The following is a 6,650-nucleotide window of genomic DNA, read 5'->3' on the forward strand; positions in this document are numbered from 1 at the left end:
TTTTTTTTGTAATTATAATCAATGAAGTAATTGGCTTAAAGGACGTCTTATTTCTCAATTAATATTTCTATCAAGAACTCCAGTATTTTATTATTGAAAATAAGTTCAATTTATACTATATCATATATATTCTGTGTATATAAATTCTTCTTATTCAACCATAGGTATTCTGAAGACGAGAGACCTTCAGACATCTGAATAAATGAAATAGCTAGCGTGCCGACCGATATCTTGACCCTTAAATTTCAAAGTGTTTTCTTCTTAACGGACTCACTAAATACGTGATCTTTTCAATATTTTTCTTATAAAGGTCTATTGTATATTAGTAACCTCAAATCAATTATTCCTTAATATAACAAAATTAATAGTGAAAAAATATTTCGTAAAAAATGCAGTTTTTGTAAAAAATGTGACGTTACATATTTGTATGACGATAAAAAAAACTATCAATAAAATTACTGGTAGTAATAAACAGTTGAAAACCAAAAACAAATAACTTTATAAGGATAATGCTAAAAAAGTGTTTAATATGAACGCAAATCTGTTAGTATGTTTACTAGTACAGTAGCACTATACAGAAGTCAGCTGATTGTCACACCATACTCACACCCTTAAACTAATATAGACTTGAACCTCTTAATTAATACGTAACGAAGCAACTAAACCTCAGTAATGTTAGATGGAATTTATAAATTAGAATTCAAAAATGCAAAGGCGTTTCCGTCAATTAATTAAACAAGGGAAGGGCTTGTCCTAAATATAAAGGTCGTTAGGGACGAGTGCACCCAGAGCATCATTATCTTCAGACCCTTTGGTTGGGTGGGATTGATGGCGTCTTACAAATTAAGATGGATATTTATCACCTACTTATAAGTGTACGAGTATGTTACCAGATCCGTTCTGATACTAAGTAAGGCAAAGATCGATCGATAAAGATGCTTCCGTGATAAAAATATATAGAATTATACAATAAAAGTGTTAGCAGTTAAATTGATAATGAATGAGAAGAGTTATAAAAATGAAAAAGAAATATTCCAAGGCAAAATCTCGGACAAAAAACATGACTTATAACTTATGATCAGAACTACTGATGAAAAATATATATACTTTTTTTTAACATAATGGTTACCACTAACAGTGAAATAAAATTTACCTCAATTCTCCCTTCTTTCTAAATACGCCAGCAATGCGGCTGTACTTTGTAGGATGGATGGTATTTCTTTTATTTTTGGCCAAAGTAATTAGAACAGAAGGTCTCTTCAAAAGGGGTTTTTAGAAAACAAAAATCTGAAATCCCGATTAAGGTATGATTGAGACGAATTCAGACTGACACGTCTCCGTTCACTTTGACCCTAAGATTTGACTTCGACTCACAATACATAGAATTATCATTCAAGATTAATTTTAGTTATTTATGTCATGCAGCTATTAAATATTTTTCCTCTTACTTTGACATCAAAATACAAATATTGTCTATTTTTGTTTACTATTAAAGAAGTTTTACAATTTTTTTAAACGTTACCATAGAAATCTTTAGAAATTTTTAGAAGTTTATTTGAAAGCACGTTTCACAAAAAACTGAATATTTGTATTAAACAATAAAATTTCTATTAAATACTGAAGTAAAAGAAAAAAAGAATGGGGAGAGTTTTAAAAACAAAAATATATGTTAATTTTAAAGTCCTGTCGTCTCTTAATAATATGCTAATCGGTTTACAAAGAGTACTTAAGAACACTTAGACGCTCAAACGTTCAAATCATCCGATTTGTTCGAAGTTGAGAAAGGAAAGTTCCCTCAGTGTTGAGACAATCTTACGTGGGATTACTAACTTAAAAATATATCAACTAAAGTATATTCCGTAAGGCTTTTCGAATACTTTTACTTTTGGAATTTAATAATTCAATATGTGAGGGCAATTACAGTGTTTTAAAATTAAATCCGAAGCTAAATAAAAATTGCAAGGATATTTGGTTTAGTAGAAAAAATTAATAGAAGGAGAAAAAAATATTTGAGACGAGTTCACATTCATCCCTGAGTCTTGAAAGAAACCTTAAATGAAATATTTGGGAACAATGTGTGATGACTTATTTTTGTAAAAAAAATTGTTTTTACTAAATAACTTTAGGGGATGCATCGACGGTATAACCAGCTCATGAAGATGTGTTGCTCTTTGTCAATATCGGCTCGACTATTTATAAACCTTCCAATATCTATTCTGATATAAACCTTTTATACTCTCCTATTTTATGTCTTCAGCTTAAGTTACATTTCACTCGCCTGACAAATTGCGTCACTTGGTTAGCCCCTGATAAACCCCGCTGATGAGAGATTTCAATACCTTCCATTTTATGTACAGCCTTAAAGACTTGGGGATTTGCTTTTTATAATGCCCGGTGTTGTGTTAACAAAATATTATAATCAGAATATGAAAATATAAAAAATAATAAATAAAAAAAGGAGCAAATGTTTTTAAATAACAACATTTTAAAACCTATAAAAATTGTATTTTTTATATAGCAATTCCTTCTAAATTACTGCACTAAATTTTGGCAAGGGAAATAGCGTTTTTGGCAAAACGTGCTACAGTTGAGTGATGAAATTCATTTTCGATCATTCTGTGACCTACATTTGTTAAAAAATACAACTGTTATATGCTTTAAAGGCTTTTTAAAATACGTACATTGAGCGTTTTCCAGCTCACTGGCTTGTTTGAGTTAAACGTAACAAAGGAAATTATCCTTTATGGTCAAAGGAATAAGCGTTGTCTGTTATCTTTTGCAATGCCTGTTCAAACTGAGAATGTGACTTCTCCGGCCATTCTATTGTTAGCCAATGTAATGCGACATCATTGGGTTTTGTTGGCGTATGGGCGAAGATATGAATATAGTATTGTTAAAATTATATATTTTATATAATGAAATCTGTTATTAAGGAGGGGACTTGATAAGGCGAGAGGAAATGGCGTCGGATGAATTGTTACGGAAGAATGGTGCGGGTAATTAATTTTACCTGAATAATTAGGTGGAAAGCATTCAAAGTTTGATTTACGGATTAAAAAAATAAATTATAAGCAATTTTCGATTTAAATCAATCTAGTATAATATAGTAAACTAATTATAAATGAACAAACAATATAAAATAAATTTTCTTGCTATTGTCAAATCTTTGTTTGAATGTGAACATGTCTTTTGTGATATTATTTTTAAAACAATAATTTTAATATAAACTTTATATTTAACATATAAAATATTACAATAATAATTATTTACTATATTACATCACGTTCAAGCGTTAAAACATGTATTTGGTCCCTAGTTTTAGTTACTGGGGCGAGTTAGGGACGATTAAATGTCGTTGATTTCATTTGTAAGGTATCCACAGATTAAACAATATATCTGCATAATATCTTTATGAAATAAAGCTTTGATGGATTTTTATTTTGTTTTATGTTTCTCTTAAGTGTGGAAAACGGTTATGAAATGAATATTAAAGGTCATCCGTTAAAATTCCAACGAGTCTAAGCAATATCCATTTAATATTAAACGAAGACGTTAAATTTTGAATTAGATTTAAAGTCTGCTATTTGAATACCAAAAGTGTTTTATGATGTCATCTGAAGACGATTTGTTGGAATATTAAGAGTGAGTTTAAACCCTGAAATTAAACTTTAAGCGTCATTTATGTTAATTATTTTTTTATATATAAGCAATAATAAAAGCAATCAAATAGGAAAATAAGATTTGGATCTTTTAAAAATAATATTTAATAGCACAACCCAGACAAAATATTTTATTTTCAGGTCTAAATAAACTAGAAACAATCCTATTTTTGATTTTATTTCAAAACCAAAATTAAAAAATTCTATTTGTATTTACCGTGAAAAATATTCTACAAAGCATTAAAAATTCTACGCAGTTCGACAAACAAGAGCTCGATGTGGGCATTATAAAGCACCCTATTCGATTTTCAAAGCCGCAAGCACAAAACTCTCGTTTTACAGTCGAAAAATGAAAAACAATTCCAATTTGGCGCGTCAACCGTTTGAATTTGGAACGAGAGGCGACGAGGCGTACCACGCGTCGAGGCGGACGCCATTCCAAAGGTATGCGTGCAGTGGGAATGAATATATTTGGATACGGTATGTATATATAGTTGCATACAAATGAATTGCATACATATAATAAATGTATTTTTGATAAAAACCTTTATTAACAAGGAGGCGAGAACGAAAGATCTTTAAACGAATAAATGATAGCGCATCCATGTGTTTGAATTCATTGTTCACAGCCATTCAACGCGACTCAACCGCTTGTCACTTCTGACGTTCTTCACGCTTTTCTCAAATTTAAAACAAATACATTTCAGCTTTAGATTAAACACGTTATTAGCGAGTGTGGAAGGATTCATTGAGTATGTTTGTACAAAGATATGTTATGAGTATGTAGACACTTTAAATATAGATACAAATCTCTAATTTATTTATTTTTGATTCAGCAAAAGAATGTGTGAAATTTTATAATAGTTTGTTATTCCTACTACGCTTTATAATCATAAAAAGAAATAAATTTACTTGAGGTGTTATTTCAACTTTTTTAAGGTGTACATAGATTTAAAAAAAAACATAAATTATTAAGAATAAAAAAAAACTATATTAGAATGTTAAAATAAAAAATACTAATAATACACATTCCCTTTTCCTCTCCCTGTCCCACAATCAACGTTGGCAACGCATCCGCAACATCCCTTGTGTTAAAATAAAACTAATATTTTTCGGATTATACCATGCGTATTTTATTATTTTAAAAAACTACATACTCCCGACGTTTCGGTTACTTTGCAGCAACCGTAAGCACGGATTCACATCTCGTCTGCTCGCTCTTTTGTAACTATAATAATTGAAAAAATTTAATTTACAAATAAAATAGCAAGTAACCCAAATTAGTTAATTCTGGATATATTTGTATGAAAATTCGGTAACATGTTTAAATAAAATTGAATAATCATTATTTATATGTAACCTATACATTAGGAGTTCCATTAAAAGTGACATATATAAATTTTGTCTTATAGACATATGTACAATTGATAGTGTTTAATTGTGTCCAAAATAATCCTTGGGTAGTGAGCAAATCTGTATACAAAGTTAGAAAGGGTTCCCTAATTAATAATGAACATCTATAGAGCACGGATAGTGCTTTCAGTAATTGAAGGGAAATTAACGGTTGTGTCGCCCAGTGGTACAAGGTTATTGATAGGATACGTAGATAGATGAACGGGGGTCGGCTGGACAACTAATTATACTAATAGAAGAACATTTAATAGAAATGTACATAATTATCATTTCTAAAGAATATTTAATTAGAATTTTAATCGAAAACATTAAAATATAAGTAGAAAATCAACAGCATGACCAGTTTTATTGTTGTAAAGCAGCAATGCTTGTTAAGATTACATTATAGTTGTTGTGCTGAAGTGCGTTTGCTCCAGAGATGTAGATATTATTTTTAAACTTGATTCAAAACATCTGATAGAATCATTGACATCGGAGAAATCTGTTAAGTACATTACAGAATTAGCCCAAGCGTTCGCAAAAAAGGCAGCAGAGACTTTCATCAATGAAATTAAAAATAAGAAACATCTCTTTAATAAGAAACGTAAGAAAAGGTGAGTTCATATAAATATATATATAATTTTTTTTTTGATATAAAGGAATATAAGTTTTGCGAAAATTACTTTTAGATCCAAACTAGTTAAAGTGGACAGAGTGCAGAAAATAATGGAATCTAAGTACCATGACGAGGATGTTTTGACTGAAGGGGAAGCATTCAAATTACTGGAGAAACCTTCACCAGACGGCGACAACTTGGACTGGCACGCCCCCCAAGACCTGACCGCGGAAATGGAAAATACAGAAGAGCCCAAGACCAAGAAGAAAAGAATCCCAGTGTATGGATTGAAGAAGGTTAATGGTATCTATGTCAGAAGGTTTTTAGGACTTTTATAATAAACTAAATCGCTTTTACACTACATATGTTTAAGTCAATTTAATCTCATTTTATTGCTTCTTCCACAAAAATCTTTTGCCTTGTCATTGTGACTTAACGTTGTATATATGATCGAAGATAACGCATCAGGACCCTAACCTTTTAGAAATTTCTAATAAAAACATGAGTTCACACAATAATATAATATATATAATGAGGAGTGCGTCTAAAATCGTCGGTATATCCGTGGAGATGGTCGCTATAACTCACAGACATTATGAATTATTGATGCATCTCACAATGCTGGGAGCGGGATATTAGATGATAAATAAATGCTATGACGCTTCCCTGTGAAGCCTCTAAGAATAGAATTCTTGAGATGCAGAAGGCCATTCAGAGCGCTTGTATCTATCACTATAAAGAATTTCGCTGATGTGAACCGTTCCAACGTAATTTACAACACTCACCGCTTTATATATTTCTTTGGGGAACTGTCCAAAGCATTTCGGCTATTTGATGCTATAATTGGCATTTTCGGTTTAGTTTGGATATAATCCATATGTTCGGAATACATTATAACTGTCAGTTTGTTCTCATTAAAAGTCATGCGGTATCGTTAACGAGTAACGCGGTATCAGTGCACTGTGCCCGATCCATTTGCTAAT

General features: G+C 30.7%; 1 long non-coding RNA gene across 1 annotated transcript; it reads left to right on the forward strand.

Annotated features, from left to right (window-relative positions):
- Window positions 1–5,044: 5,044 nt before the first annotated feature.
- Window positions 5,045–6,028, forward strand: LOC116766079 (uncharacterized). The gene is made up of 2 exons (XR_009752740.1): window positions 5,045–5,665; window positions 5,741–6,028. It is a non-coding gene; the product is annotated as an uncharacterized LOC116766079 (long non-coding RNA).
- The last annotated feature ends 622 nt before the right edge of the window (window positions 6,029–6,650 follow it).

The sequence above is a fragment of the Danaus plexippus genome, chromosome 11, assembly GCF_018135715.1.
Source record: "Danaus plexippus chromosome 11, MEX_DaPlex, whole genome shotgun sequence".
Classification (NCBI taxonomy): Eukaryota; Metazoa; Arthropoda; class Insecta; order Lepidoptera; family Nymphalidae; genus Danaus; species Danaus plexippus.